Below are 16,269 nucleotides of genomic sequence, written 5' to 3'. Positions count from 1 at the left end.
CCCTGCTCTCCATGCATACCTTTATAAATAGTCCCTTGATTAAACTTTCCTCAAATTATACTAACTTGGGTGGTCTATTTGTTTCCTGTAGCCACCTACAGACAGTCACTCTGTACCCACAGTAATTGGCCAAAGTCATTTAGTTACTCATTGCCAAGCATACTCAAACAGCTCTGGGTCATGGATTCCCTACATTCAATGTTAAAATGAAAACGTTACCCAAATATACCGTGAAAGGAGTTAGCCAAACAAAACTTTGAATATTGGTTTTGTGCACTTTCTAGAATACTGGGTAAGTTTCTTAACCCCTGTGATCCCCAGTGCATTATCTTCAAGTGAGGAATATTAATATATACATAGTAGGGTTGGTTTAACTATTGCACAAGATAACACAGATAAATAATAGTCCTTAGCACATGGTACATCTCATTTAAGATGAATTCCTATGTAGTCTAAATAGAAAAGAAGCAAATATTTTGGAGAACCATGTCAATCAATTTGTGAACATACTAATGCACATGATTACATTCCCCTTCCTTTGATCATTGATTTATCTTTATATCTGCAATGCCCTTGCATGAATCTCTATTGTTATTATTTTTTGAACTTTGTTCCTGCTCTTCCATGAACAGTGTCCTTCCTATCTTCCTATGCCATTTTAAGAACATTTTGGAAGGCAGAGGCCTTACAATGTTTGTTTATATAAAGAATTCTGTTCAAAAAAAGGGAGGAAAGAGAAGAAAAGGGATATGAAAAAGGAGATGCAGGCTGGGCATGGTGGCTCACACCTGTAATCCCAACACTTTGGGAAGCCGAGGTGGGTGGATCACTTGAGGTCAGGAGTTTGAGACCAGCCTGGGAAACATGGCAAAACCCCATCTCTACTAAAAATTTGAAAATTAGCCAGGCATGGTGGTGTGCACCTGTAGTTCCAGCTACTTGGAAGACTGAGGCAGGAGAATTGCTTGAACCCAAGAGGCGGAAGTTGCCGTGAGCCGAGATTGTGCCATTGCACTCCAGCCTGGGTGACAGAGCAATATTCTGTCAAAAAAAAAAAAAAAAAAAAAAAAAAGAGAAAAGAAAGAAAGAAAGAAAAAAGGAGATAAAGAGATGAAGAAAAGGGAGAAGAAAAAGAAGGAAGTTGGAAGACTTACACTATCCTATTTCAAGGCTTACCATAAAACTATAGTAATCAAAATGCTGTAGTGTTGGGAAATTGGGAAAATAATAAACTTTTATCAGTGAAATAGAATGGAAAACCCAGAATAGACCCACACGAATATAATCAACTAATGTTTGACTAAGGAACAATCACGATCCAATATAAAAATAATTGTTTCAACAAATTACGATGGAACAATTGGGTAACCATTGGAAAACATGGAACCTAGATGCAGACTATACCTTTCACATAAAAGAAATAAAAACGGACCATAGATCTAAATGCAAAATGCAAAATTATAAATCTTCTAGTAGTAAACATAGGAGAAGGTCCAGAGAATCTCGATTTGGTGTTGAGTCTTACATACAATACCCAAAAGCATAATCCATACAAACAGAAAGTAGTAAGATAAACTTTATTAAAATTGGAAAATTTGGCTCTGTGAAAGACACTGTTGAGAGACTGAAAAGACAAACCACAGACTAGAACAAATTACTTGCAAAACCATATTTGATAAAGGACATATATCCAAAACATGCAAAGAACTATTAACAACCAACAACAAGAAACAAATTAAAATGGGCAAAAGCTCTGAACAGACACCTCATCAAAGAAGATGTGCAGATGGAAAATAAGCATGATTTCTCATTAAAGAACTGCAAGTTAATGAGTCTCATTATTTGTGGGTCTAAAAATCAAAGCAGCTGGACTCATGGAGATAGAGAGAAGGTTACCAGAGGCTGGGAAAGGTATGAGGGTCGGGGAGAGGTGGAAATGGTTAATGGGTACACACACAAAAATAGAAAGAACAAATAAGAACCTAGTATTTGACAGCAAAATAGGGTGACTACTGTCAATAATAATTTAATCTTATATTGCAAAAAAAACAACAAAAAGTATAATTAGATTGCTTGTAACACAAAGGATAAACACTTGAGGTAAGATGAATACCCAATTTACCCTGACGTGATTATTATACATTGCATACCTGTATCAAAACAGCTCATGTACCGCACATATCCACCTACTATGTGCCCACACACATTAAAAATTAAAACAGCAACAATGAGACACCACTTCACACTTACTAGAGTGGCTAAAATCCAAATAATCCTGACATTACCTACTACTGCAGAGGATGAGGAACAACAGAAGCGCATATCTTTGTTGGTGGAACTGCAAAAGGCTAAAGTCACTTTGCAAAATAGTTTGACAATTTTTTATAAAGCAAAACATGATCTTAACTTATGATCTAGCAATTATGTTGCCAGGTATTTATCCAACTTATTTTAAAACACACATATATAAAAACCTGCACAAAAACATGAATAAAGCCAGTCTAAAAAGGGTACATTTCTGTGATCTCAATTGCATGGCATTCTGGAAGAAGAAAAAATACAATAATGGTTAAAAATATTAGTGGTTCACATGGGTTTGAGGGCAGGAGATGAGATTAAATAGGTGAAGCACAAAAGACATGTTAGGTGAAACGCGTCTGTGTGATATACTAATGGTTGATGTATGATGCTGTGCATTTGTGAAAACCCATGGAACTTAGGACAAGAAGTGAACTTTAATGTATGCAAATTTAAAAATCATTGAGAAGGTCATGGAATACTTGGATGGAATACATAACAAAACAATCTAAATATAGTACAAATACACGAAGCAACTTCACTGATAAATTTTGGGTGAAAGGATATGGACGTAAGTAACTTTGGAAATGAGTAGAGAGAACAGGTATAAAATTTCAGTTATGCAAGATGCATAAGTTCTGGAGCTCTGCTGTATAGCAGCATCCTTATAGGTAATAATACTTTTTACTGTACATTTCAAAATCTGTTAAGAGGGTGGATCGCGTGTTGTGTTCTAACTATAATAAAAATACATTTTAGAATAGACTAAAGGCAAAAGAAACTTCACATAAACACTAGACTGTAGTTGATAAAACTGTTTATCATGAAAGTATGGACTAACAATTGTGGTATTATTTCTTTTTATATATATACTCAAAATAAACAATTATATAAATACATGGCCAGTGGTGGAAGCTAGATTTCTTACTGTTGGAATGGGAGGTTGCCAGTTAACAAATAGAAGAGCCTGCAGTAATCCATGTGGTTATGGATTGGGGTTGGAAATATCTGTATGAAGTTATATTAGGCTTCATAGGACTATTTATGATTATACAGAAATATTTATGGATATGTGCATACATAGAGATTAGTATACAAACATATATGTCTATGCTCTGATATCTGAGAGGTATAGACACATCAATACCACAGTAGCAATGAGCATATCTAACACAGATATCCCCTTTTATAGTACAATTCTGGTAAAGGGAACAAGAACTCTTTGGAGGAGTTGCTGATTTTATGACTGGACAGAAATTATGCAAAGTGAGCCCAGAGTATTTCATAGTACCCAAAAGTAAGAAAGCGCTAGGGAAAAAAAAGCCCTTAATAATGAAAGTATTTCTTTTTTTATAGCTTATACTTTAAGTTCTAGGGTACATGTGCACAATGTGCAGGTTTGTTACATAGGTATACACTTGCCATATTGGTTTGCTGCACCCATCAACTCATCATTTATGTTAGGTATTTCTCCTAACGCTATCCCTCCCCCAGGTCCCCACCCCCTAACAGGCCCTGGTGTGTTATATTCCCCTCCCTTTGTCCATGTGTTCTCATTGTTCAACTCCCACCTATGAGTGAGAACATGTGGTATTTGGTTTTCTGTCCTTGTGATATTTTGCTGAGAATGATGGTTTCCAGCCTCATCCATGTCCCTGCAAAGGATATGAACTCATCCTTCTTTTGGCTGCATAGTATTCAATGGTGCATATATGCCACATTTTCTTTATCCAGTCTATTATTGATGGACATTTGGGTTGGTTCCAAGTCTTTGCTATTGTGAATAGAGCTGCAATAAACATACATGGGCATGTGCCTTTATAGCAGCATGATTTATAATCCTTTAGGTATATACCCAGTAATGGGATTGTTGGGTCAAATGGTATTTCTAGTTCTAGATCCCTGAGGAATCACCACACTGTCTTCCACAATGGTAGAATTAATTTACACTTGCACCAACAGTGTAAAAGCATTCCTTTTTCTCCACATCCTCTCCAGCATCTGTTGTTTCCTGAATTTTTAATGATCGCTATTCTAACTGGCGTGAGATGGTATCTCATTGTGGTTTTGATTTGCATTTCTTTGATGACCAGTGATGATCAGCATTTTTTCATATGTCTGTTGGCTGCATAAATGTCTTCTTTTGAGAATTGTCTTTTCATATCCTTTGCCCACCTTTTGATGGGGTTTTCTTTTTCTTGTAAGTTTAAGTTCTTTGTAGCTTCTGGATATTAACCCTTTGTCAGATGGATAGATTGCAAAAATTGTTTCCTATTCTGTAGGTTGCCTGTTCACTCTGATGATAGTTTCTTTTTCTGTGCAGAAGCTCTTCAGTTTAATTAGATCCCATTTGTCTATGTTGGCTTTTGTTGCCATTACTTTCGGTGTTTTAGTCATGAAGTCCTTGCCCATGCCTATGTCCTACATGGTATTGTCTAGGTTTTCTTCTAGGGTTTTTATGATTTTAGGTCTTATGTTTAAGTCTTTAATCCATCTAGAGTTAATTTTTGTATAAGGTATAAGAAAGGGATCCAGTTTCAGCTTTCTACTTATGGCTAGCCAGTTTTCCTAGCACCATTTCTTAAATAGGGAATCCTTTCCCCACTGCTTGTTTTTGTCAGGTGTGTCAAAGATCAGAGGGTTGTAGATGTGTGGTGTTATTTCTGAGGTCTCTATTCTGTTCCATTGATCTATGTATCTATTTTGGTACCAGTACCATGTTGTTTTGGTTACTGTAGCCTTGTAGTATAGTTTGAAATCAGATAGCATGATGCCTCCAGCTTTGTTCTTTTTGCTTAGGATTGTCTTGGCTATGCAGGCTCTTTTATCAAGCTACCGCTGACTTTCTTCACAGAATTGGAAAAAACTCCTTTAAATTTCATATGGAACCAAATAATGGGAGTATTTCAAAGGGACACAGGAGCCAAATGAAACAGTCCCCAATGGTCAAAGCTGGAATAATTTGAGCAATAATATAAGTAAGGTTGGTTTGGATTATAACCCAAAGTATAATACAAAAATCAATTAATTCATACTGGCATAAATAAATCATGAGATAAATAAATGGGAGAGAAGAGACAAATATCATGTACAGAAGAACTTCATATAATTTAGGTAGATTCTCTGCTTTCAAGCAGGTGAGGCAGAACTCCACCCTCCTCAAGTGTTGACTGCACGTATTGACTTCCTTCTAAAGACTATAGTAGGGAAGGGGAAAAAACAAACTATGTTGGAGAAGCCTCATACAGTACCTCCACTAGGTGATCAAGATTAACATGAATAGTAATAAGTAATGTTGGTAATAGGTATTTTGATATAATATCATTAACATGGCAATTTATCCCCATGTTTTTCCTCCCTCAAACCCATAACCCCTGTCTAATCATAAGAAAAAACTCAGGAAAATCCAAAATCTGAGGTAGTCTAAAAAAATACCTAACTGGTACACTTCCAAAGTTTTAAGTTCATCAAAATAGGAAAACTCTATGAAAATGTAAAAGCTAAGGGGAGTCTACAGGTAATGTGGCTAAACGTGAAGTGATATTCTGGATAGTATCCTAGGACTGAAAAAGGATACCAGGTAAAAACTAAGAATATCTAAATAAAGTATGGACTTTAGTTAATAATAATATCAATACTGGCTCATTAATTGTGACAACTATGCCAGAGTAATTTAAGATGTTAATGAGAAAGGATATTGGATGGGAATTTGTGGGAATTCTCTGTACTGCCTTGGCAATTTTTCTTTAAAACTTTTCCAAAATTAAAAGTTTATTTTAAAAAAATTAGTGGTCTTAATACTAAAATCAGTATGACACATGGTGTGCAGTTAATGATACATTCTATAGATTGTGATAATATGAGACAACCCACTTGACCATTGTTATTTCTTTTAAAATAAAAATTCCTAAAATCTAGAAAATTCAGTCATATTGTTAGGAGATAATTATACTGGGAATGCTGGGATGTCACTCTTGAAATGAAAACAGGTTTATTATAAGACCTTAATCTCCTTGTTCAGTTCCCACCTATGAGTGAGAACATGCGGTGTTTGGTTTTCTGTTCTTGTGATAGTTTGCTAAGAATGATGGATTCCAGCTGCATCCATGTCCCTACAAAGGACACAAACTCATCCTTTTTTATGGCTGCATAGTATTCCATGGTGTATATGTGCCACATTTTCTTAATCCAATCTGTCACTGATGGACATTTAATGAGATCACTTGGACTCGGGAAGGGGAACATCACACACCGGGGCCTATCATGGGGAGGGGGGAGGGGTGAGGGATTGCATTGGGAGTTATACCTGATGTAAATGACGAGTTGATGGGTGCAGCACACCAACAAGGCACAAGTATACATATGTAACAAACCTGCACGTTATGCACATGTACCCTACAACTTACAGTATAATAATAATAAATAAATTAAAAAAAAAAAAAAAAAAAAAAAAAAAAAGACCTTAATCTCCACTGGCCACTTTTACATTCTCGCCTCCCACAATTAACTAACCTCATATCCCAGTGGAATCCATTTATTCAAATGTGAAAGAGAACCTAACGATTCTTTATAATAATGTCCTCTCAATTCTCATAATTTCTATATGGTTGTCTTTGTTTCTTGTAATGTTTTCTTTCTACATTCTCAAATCTGCTCTTTCTTATACATGTTCTATAGATCTGACAAATGTATTTATCCTATAGCTATTACTCTTTCTTTCATTATTTACATAAGGCTGCTTCCTAACTGTCACTTCCATTTTTCTTTATTTCGGTCTACATTTTATAACCATCTGAAATTCATGTTCAAAGTTTACACACTTATTTGTATGCAATGGATTCTAAAACCCATATCTTATCATCTTGATCCATTTTTTACATCCCAGTCTGGTTTCAAACTGCCTTCCAGTCATTCTACACGGGCTTACAACATCCACCTCACATTCAGCATTCACCCCTCATGTAGACAGCATTCAGCGCGTTATCAACTGCTTTTAACATTTGTATCAAAACATGCTTGTTGTCATGGATAGGTCTTTCTTAGTTTCTTCATTCTTTTCATCTGTCATTTCTCTGTTTCTATTTCATTTCCTTTATCTAATCTTCATGCTTCATTCACTTGTTTTGCCTTTATCTCATTGACTTCACTCGTGCTTTTATCTTTCCTTAAAATTGTCTTTATAACTTTGTTTCTTGACTTCAGCAATAAATGTAGGGATTGCCTTTAAAATGCCACTCTGTTGATTTTTGAAATACATACTTTGCTTAGAAAAAAAATTTCTTTGAGGATGCAATTTTTGCAGATGACAGAAGTAAAAAGCAAATTTTGTATTTCATTCATTATTTCAGTAGGTAATTGTTGAAAGAGAAGCAGCTAAATATGATCTTGTACGTGATTAGGTGGACGGCATGCTATTTAGACAAATACAGACAGTAGAGAAACAGATTTGAAAGAGAAAATGATAATGTATAATTTTACACATATTCCTCCCCTGTGGTCAAATAGAGTTCAATACACAAAAATATCTGCAAAGATATAGATAATGCATATGTTCTTAAGTTGGGGTGTTTTCAATTTATTATTATGCTTTATAATAGTTAAATGTGTTGCAGATATTGTGTTTATATCAAATGTTATATAATAGATATATAAATTATTAAGTGTTCACCAAGATGAAACCATTTATGTGCATTTTCCACAAATATAAATTTCTATTAGACGCTCTCGTACTATATGTGTGTAGGACAATTAAGCTTAAAGCTTCCTAGACTCACAGCCACACAAAACTTACTTTCTGCAAACTAAATAGACAATTATTTATTTAATAAAGTTCACTCGCTTTCTCTGTACCCACTCTTACACTTCTCCATCTGCTGTGTAGGCTCTGTGAGACGGAGGGATGAGTAAGGAAAATATGTCAAATAGCCAAACAAGTCACAGATCCCTGTTTTTACTACTATTTCCATATCATTAACCTTAGAGTAAAACAATTGCTCTTTACATAAAATGAATCTTATTAGTTTATTAGTGTTTCTTAAAACCCCGAATTTAACCTATTACACCAGGGGTTCATTATGTCTACTTGAGAAACATGCTGTTAATCTAATCCTTTATTTTTTCTCTACAATTTGCCATTTTCCAGGTTCAGACCTTCTATTTTTTATTTTATTTTATTTTTTTGCCTGGTTATTTGCCATGATCTTAACATGTCAACATGTCACTCCCACTTATTTTTCTAAAAGAGTAACGGAGGGAGGTTTGAAGCAGTGGATATAAAGCCACACTATTAAAAAGACATAAAGCATATCTAGTTTAACAAATGAATTCAAAAGATTCACAATAAAAATACCCTAAAGATACTCTCCAATCAAAATAAGAAGTCCATTTGGTGAAAATGAAACATACAAACAGGCTTTAGGGAGGCAGAACAAAAAGAAGAATGTGGAGGGGAGAGCTGTACCATATACAGCCATGTGTCGCTTACTGAAGGGGGCACATTCTGAGAAATTAATCCTTAGGCAATTTTGTTGTTGTGTAAATATCATGGCGCATACTTACACAAACCTAGATGGCATAACCTACTACACGCCTACACTACGGTATAGCCTATTGCTCCTAGGCTACAGCCCCGTATAGCATATTACTGAACTGAGTACTGTAGGCAATTGCAACACAATGATAAGCATTTGTGTATCTAACCATATCTAAGGTCGGGCGTGGTGGCTCACACGTGTAATTCCAGCACTTTGGGAGGCTGAGGCAGGTGGATCACTTGAGGTCAGGAGTTCAAGACCAGCCTGACCAACATGGTGAAACCCCATGTCTAAGAGGACAAAAATTAGCTGGGCTTGGTGCTGGGGGCCAGTAATCCCAGCTACTCAGGAGGCTGAGGCAGGAGAACTGCTTGAATCCAGGGGAAGGCAGTTGCAGTGAGCCGAGATGGCGTCACTGCACTCTAGCGTGGGCGAAAAGAGCGAAATTGCATCTCAAATAAAATAAAAAATAAACATATCCAAACATTGAAAAGATGAGTAAAAATAGGGTATTATAATCTTATGGGACCACAATCACGCATGTGGTCCATCTTTAACCGAAATGTCATTATGCAGTACAAGAATAGACTGCGTATAGGGTAAAATTACAAAACACACACGTGCATGCACGCATAGTGATACACACACAGTTATGCACACACATCCCTTGGTCCTGGCATAGAGATGGAATTAGCTGTTAACATAATATATCTGAGATCCCAATTCCAATGATAAACTGAATTCAGACTATATTGCCAACATATAAAATCAACAAGAGAAGACATCTTTTTTCATAAGTGCAGTTGAAGCAACTGGTTAGGATTTTAGAGAAAAGACTGTGGTAAAATAAATTCTAGATAAACACAATATTTTAAGAACATTAATCTTAAATGAATAAGAAAATGTGTTTGATAGATATATTTCAAAATCTTACTTTTGGTGAAAAACCTTTGTAATGACAGAAAACCAAAAATATTCATGATATAATTAGATTCTATCAATATTTAATACATTCATTTGTAAAAAAGATACTATTATCAAATCAAGAAACATAAACACGCAAAGCAGATTTTTTAAAAATAGGCAATGAGCCAATAAACATATATAACACTCACCTCCTGCAAACATAGCAGTAAGTTTTAAATCAATAAAATTTGGAAGTATGTTCATGCTTGATATTATTCTTATTTAGAAGTTTTGTTCAACACTCTACTCTCTATTGAACTGGTATTTCTTCCCCTACACCACATTACTAACCTTGAGATTATCCCTGCCAGTTAAAGGGAAGGACAAGAGATATTTTGCTTTCGTTGACTAGGCTTTAAAAAGAAAACAACAATAAAAACAACAAAACACTCAGTAGATTTCCAAATTAAAAACAAAGAAATAAAACAAATGAGACTTGAATAGTTACTCTCTGACCCTATGTCTAGGTCTTATTATCCTATGGTAGATGACTGTAAAATAATGAGGATTCATGGGAAAATTGTAGCACCAAACCTTAGACATAAACAGTTAATAAAATGAGTAAAATGCCCCTTTCCCCCAGCCTCATTCAAAGAAGAATAAGAAGTCAAAAATCCAAGATGAGATATATTTGAAAATACTAAACAAAAAAAGAAAATGTTGAGGAATCGTCAAAGACGAGAAGAGCCATGAGATGCAAAGGAAATTTAAGATTTCGTTGTAAATTTTTGTTTTTGTTTTTGTTTTTGGTCGGGCACCCGGTGGCTCACGCCAAAATATATATATACATATATATATATATATATACACACACACACACACAGACAAAATTTAAAAAAAAAAGGAATCTATAGACAATTTTTTTTTTTTTTTTTTTGAGACAGAGTCTCGCTCTGTGGCCCAGGCTGGAGTGCAGTGGCGCGATCTCGGCTCACTGCAAGCTCCACCTCCCGGGTTCACGCCATTCTCCTGCCTCAGCCTCCCGAGCAGCTGGGACTACAGGCGCCCGCCACCATGCCCGGCTAGTTTTTTGTATTTTTAGTAGAGACGGGGTTTCACCGTGTTAGCCAGGATGGTCTCGATCTCCTGACCTCGTGATCCGCCCGCCTCGGTCTCCCAAAGTGCTGGGGTTACAGGCCTGAGCCACCACGCCCGACCTGGTTTTAAAATTTAAGATTTTAATTACAAATTTAATTTTAAATTCAAAAATTAATCCTGGACAAAAATGAATATTTCATATTTCTTACACCTTCAAAAATTATAGAGCACACTGTTTTGACAGTAGAACTTAATAGGAGATGCAAATCAACCACCATTTTGTTTGTCTCTTTCTTCTATTCGAGAAGGAAAGCTCTCTTTCTGTTACGAAAACCACCGTTTCTCTTTCTATGTATTATAAACTCCACACAACTACAGAACAATGACATTTCAAATGCATTTTCTCTTCATAGATTTTGCTTCCTTCTATTCAATAAGTTAGCTCCCGTTTACCTCAGATCTAAAGTTGAATGTCAGATCCTCAGAGAAGCCTTCCCTTACCTCCCTCTCTGGGTTGCATCCACCTGTTTAATACTTTATACTCTTCTTACAGCATGCAATTACTGTAGATACATAGTTGTTGTCGTTGCAGTGGTAGTTGTTTTGGTAGTGGTGGTTGTGGTGATTGTTGCTGTCATTAAAATTGTGCATAAATCTGCTAATTTATGTTATTAATATCTGCTATTAGTTTCTTGCAATAATATATCTGATATTTACATATATATATATATCTGTAACATGACAGAAACAAAGTACGTGCTCTTTAAAATCATTATCAGTAACTTTAACATCGTAATATATATTAGCAACTCCTGAATGGGTCAGATGTGTATATTTTCTGAACATATTGATTAGGAAATATATGATGTGTTTTTTCTTTGATTACTTTGCCAGTTTTAGATGATTTCTATTTTTCTGCATGTCTATGTGGGCACATTTGTGTGTGTGTCCTCCACGAATCTCAAAAGCAAGTGATTATGTAAAGTAAAAATAGATCTGGCCTTTGATTCTGCAAATAAGTGTAAGAGACATTATTTTAATTCACACCTTGCACCATGTGTGTGGCCAGCCAACTCACCAGTCATCATGATTAACAACTGTATTATTACCACAAGAGAACAATAATATAAAATATTCTCCACTGATTGTGTGCCTACCATGAGGCAAGCTCTGTGCTGGGCTTGCCTCACAGAAAACATGATTCATGAACCTAATACCAACTTCCCCAATGCCTCCATATTGTAATTGGTTAAAACCCACAATTATAACTGTAAATAAGCTGTAAATAACAGCCTAGGCCAAGTACTGAGTAAGAATTAGAACCTAGGTCAGACAGAGCCAAAGGCCTTGTGCTTTCACTGCTCAGTGTAGCCTCTCTAAACCTCTCTGTTCAGGAAAAAACAAAGCAACCAACAAACAAAAAAAACAAAAAAAAATCCTCCCTGGAAGACATTTATAAGAATTACATGTGATATGAGAAAGTAGCCATTCTAGTACCTGTAACACAGGAGGGGTTTAATACATTGAGAACAAATTCACACCTGAGAGATAGATCTACATGTTTACTATCTATGAATCGCTTGACCCCACCAGGCTGGAAACCCTGTGAAAGTGAGAATATGGAGGTTTCCCAACAGCAAATCATGCAACAGAGAAGCCAATACTAGAGATGTAACTGAGAGATCTGGAGAATATGCAGTCCAACTGCTCAACAAACATTTACGAAGCAGTATGTGTTAGGCAATCTTTCAGGCTCTGGGGAAATCAAGAGTTTTATGCGCACCTCATAGACAGAACTGTTATAGGGTTTGAAAACAATGTGGTAAGAACTAAAAGGGTTCAAGATAAATGGTATATTGGCCACAAAAACTTAGTTTTTTATAGTAAAACTGCCAAGCTAGAATTTAAAACATTATTTTGGAAAAAGATATCTTACCATGTAATTGTTTTCCAAGGGAAGAGTTATGTAAATAATCGTTTCCAAATGGACTTCCACTTATTTAGTAGATAGTCTGACTATTACACTTAGCTTTGTCAGCTGAATGGATGATATTCTGTTCTTGCTTCATTTGCTTTCCTTGATCGTTATTCAATGAAAATAAATAATTCACCTAAATTGTCACAGAATGAAATTCAGGATCTTTGCTCACTCCAGACATGAATTTAACCAGTAACAGCATAATTACCTGCTAATTGTTCTGTGATTACATTTACCTTAAGCTGTCACAACTTTAAAAAGTACCCTAATTGCAGCTCAAATAATAGCATTTCTCCCTCCATCATCTTATCTTCAGCTTAACTGCAGTGCAAAATAAAGGTCTGTAATTTCTTTGAAACATGATCATCTCATTCTGGACATTAAATAATGTTAAAAAGAAAGTTATTAATGAGGACAGCTTCTCTGCTACACAAGTCCAAAAGGGAAATGCATCAGGGGGCACAAATAACGTGTTAACATAAAAAAACACTCTAAAATTACACGTCTAATTGCAAGCTTGTTTTGATCTTCTCTTTCTATAAAGCTCAACTGGCGACTGAAATCTTTTTAGAGTAATGGTAATTGGGCCAGCATGGATCACTGACAAACACAACTAATATTGTTTATAACTATTGATATTTCCATGCCTTCTTAATGAGACAACTTTCAGCCTGAAGGAGAAGGGATTTCGTTAACCAAAAGGAGAAATAGAAATTGTCAAGTATTTCCTTAGATTATTTACCTGGCTCATTCATATCTTTTTAATTTTTTTTGAGTTAGCTGATGTTGATGTTTTATTCTGGTAGTGAGTCTGTTTAGTTTACAGGCTCTAACATTTAATCCTTTGCCCTGTTCAGCTGAGATCAGTGGTTCTGCTTCTCCCAGAAACTGAGATACTCCTGAAGAGCAAAAAGAATACGTGTGAAGGAAACTATCCTCAGTCCTGTGGGTGTGTATGAGAGACCTTGTTGGAACTGAAATGAAATTCAGCACCCACTGACAACCATGCCACCCCCACCCCCACAAACAAGGATGCCTGGCTCACCTTCTTAGCCCTGGTTTCTTGAAGGAGGAATCTGAGTTAACTAGTCTTTTTGAAAGATCTCAGCTTTTCTAAACAGAAGGTGGGTGGGAGATTGGTCTATTTTGGGACCCATGTGTTAAAGCAGGAGTGGTAACACCTCAGGAAAAGCTTCATGGTGGTAGCTGATATTAGCAATGAGCGCCTCCGATATGTGAATTTGGAACTGCATAATGATTCTGTTGCCTCTTTTTTCCAGATCCAACTTCCCCTTCTGCCAACCTGGTGGTGTGTCTCTGTATCTATAGATTGTATATACATAATGCGTATGTATACACATATGTAATATATAATTTATTATGAAAGGCAATAAGAAAATGGGTAGCATAAGGAAATGAAGCTGTGTGCAGGGACTTTGGAGTCAAAGACGTTCAAATTGTAACCAGTTAATTTTACCCTTTTGAAACTCAATATCTGAAAACATAACATGTGAGAAGTACTAAATCATAGTGTTATTGTAAGGATTGAGTGGGATAATGTGCTTAAAGTACTTAGCATAAGGCTTTGAGGAATCGCCACACTTTCTTCCACAGTGGTCAAACTAATTTATATTCCCACTAGCAGTGTAAAAGCATTTTTTTTTCTCCGCCCCCTTACCAGCATCTGTTGCATTTTGCCTTTTAAGAATAGCCATTCTGATTGGCATGAAATAGTATTGCATTGTGGTTTTCATTTGCATTTCTGTAATAATCAGTGATGTTGAGCTTTTTTTAATGTTTCTTGGCCGCATGTATGTCTTCTTTTGGGAAGTGTGTATTCATGTACTTTGCCCACTTTTAAATCAAAGACCTAGAGGCAGAAATACCATTCGACCCAGCAATCCCTTTACTGGGTATATACCGAAAGGAATATAAATCATTCTATTACAAAGATACACGCATGCATATGTTCATTGCAGCACTATTCATAATAACAAAGACACGGAATCAACCTAAATGCTCATCAGTGATAGACTGGATAGAGAAAATGTGGCCCACATATACCATGGAATACTTTGTGGCCATAAAAGGAAATGAAACAGTCTCATCTGCGGAAGCCAGTATCCTCAGCAAACTAACACGGGAATAGAAAACCAAACACTGCATGTTCTCACTTACACATATGAGCTGAATAATCAACGATTTATAGTTCCTGTATTCTTTAAAGGATAATTTAACCTTACTGTCTCATTGACGGATATATTAATTTCTAAACTTTATTTGCTAAAAATATTAGTATTGGTGAACCTGTGTTTTGTGGCTTTGTAAACTAATTATTACAAGTGAAGCAATATATTCCAAAGTTCTCGTTCTTAACTTTTTTATTAACTATAAAACTTAAATTCACCCACCATAGGTGAACATTTTGATGATTCTTAGGATATTTATATTCAGTAAACTTATACATTATCATGATTCAATTTGAGAATATTTTCATCACCACAAAAAATGTTTTCTCATGTCTATTGGCATGTGAATTCTTACTTCCATCCCAATCTCAAGCAACCATTGATGTACTTTCTGTCTCACTTTTTGCCTCTTCTGAAGTTGAATATAAATAGAACTATGCAATATTTACTCATTTGTGTCTGACTTTTATTTAGTATGTTTTTGAGGTTTATCCATGTTGTTACATTTTTCTGTAATTTTGTTTTGTTTTGTTTTAGTTGTAGAGTAGCATTCCATTCATGGATGAATCTCATTTTGCTTGTCCATTTGCACATTGATGGGTAGTGTATTTTCAGCTTAAAGTTAACATGAGTAATATTGCTATAAATATTTGCTCCTTTATCTTTTTCAAATGAATGGATCTTTTGGAATCTAACAAATTTAGCTCCTGTTCTCAAAGGAAAAGTGTACCTCAACAAATATTAGTATTCAAGATTCAGTTTAAAGTTACAGAGCTACTTGAATCCTGAATGTCACTATATTTCCTTAGATTCTCAAATTAAAAGTTTTTTTCTAAGGACATGCAGATTATTTTAAGCATCAGACAAACATTCTCATTTCTTTGTATAAAATTATAATGGTACTGTGTTTGAGAGAAGATGAAGCCATTGGCTCCCTAAGAACTAAAGTCATTTATCAAACTAATCATGATAAACCACACATAAACAGAGTGGCCTGGGGACAAAAAAAAAGAGCTGTGAACTGTTGTCACATCTGTTATGTTGGCAGTGCTCTAATAGACAAGGCACTGGGCATCTACACCCTGGGAAATGTACAATGTAGTAAAGCAGCAGGACATTTCAATATAATGACTTGACCTCAAATCTTAAATACTGCAAAAGAGGAACAAAAAGTGATGGGGATCATCACAATCTATCATGACTCTTTGAGCATCTGCCACATGCAGTATGCTAAGAGGTATGAAGGAGACGAGTGTCAAGTGTGATG

At 35.6% G+C, this 16,269-nt stretch overlaps 1 long non-coding RNA gene across 1 annotated transcript in view; it reads left to right on the top strand.

Annotated features, from left to right (window-relative positions):
• The window catches only part of LOC110742046, a 31,355-nt gene extending 16,879 nt beyond the window's left edge, over nt 1-14,476 (top strand). The window contains exon 3 of the long non-coding RNA XR_002519279.2: nt 14,094-14,476. This is a non-coding gene — a long non-coding RNA (uncharacterized LOC110742046). The remainder of the gene's footprint in view (nt 1-14,093) is intronic.
• The last annotated feature ends 1,793 nt before the right edge of the window (nt 14,477-16,269 follow it).

Source organism: Papio anubis, chromosome 18 (genome assembly GCF_008728515.1).
Source record: "Papio anubis isolate 15944 chromosome 18, Panubis1.0, whole genome shotgun sequence".
In the NCBI taxonomy this organism is placed as follows: domain Eukaryota; kingdom Metazoa; phylum Chordata; class Mammalia; order Primates; family Cercopithecidae; genus Papio; species Papio anubis.
This window is presented reverse-complemented; position numbering and strand designations above follow the sequence as displayed.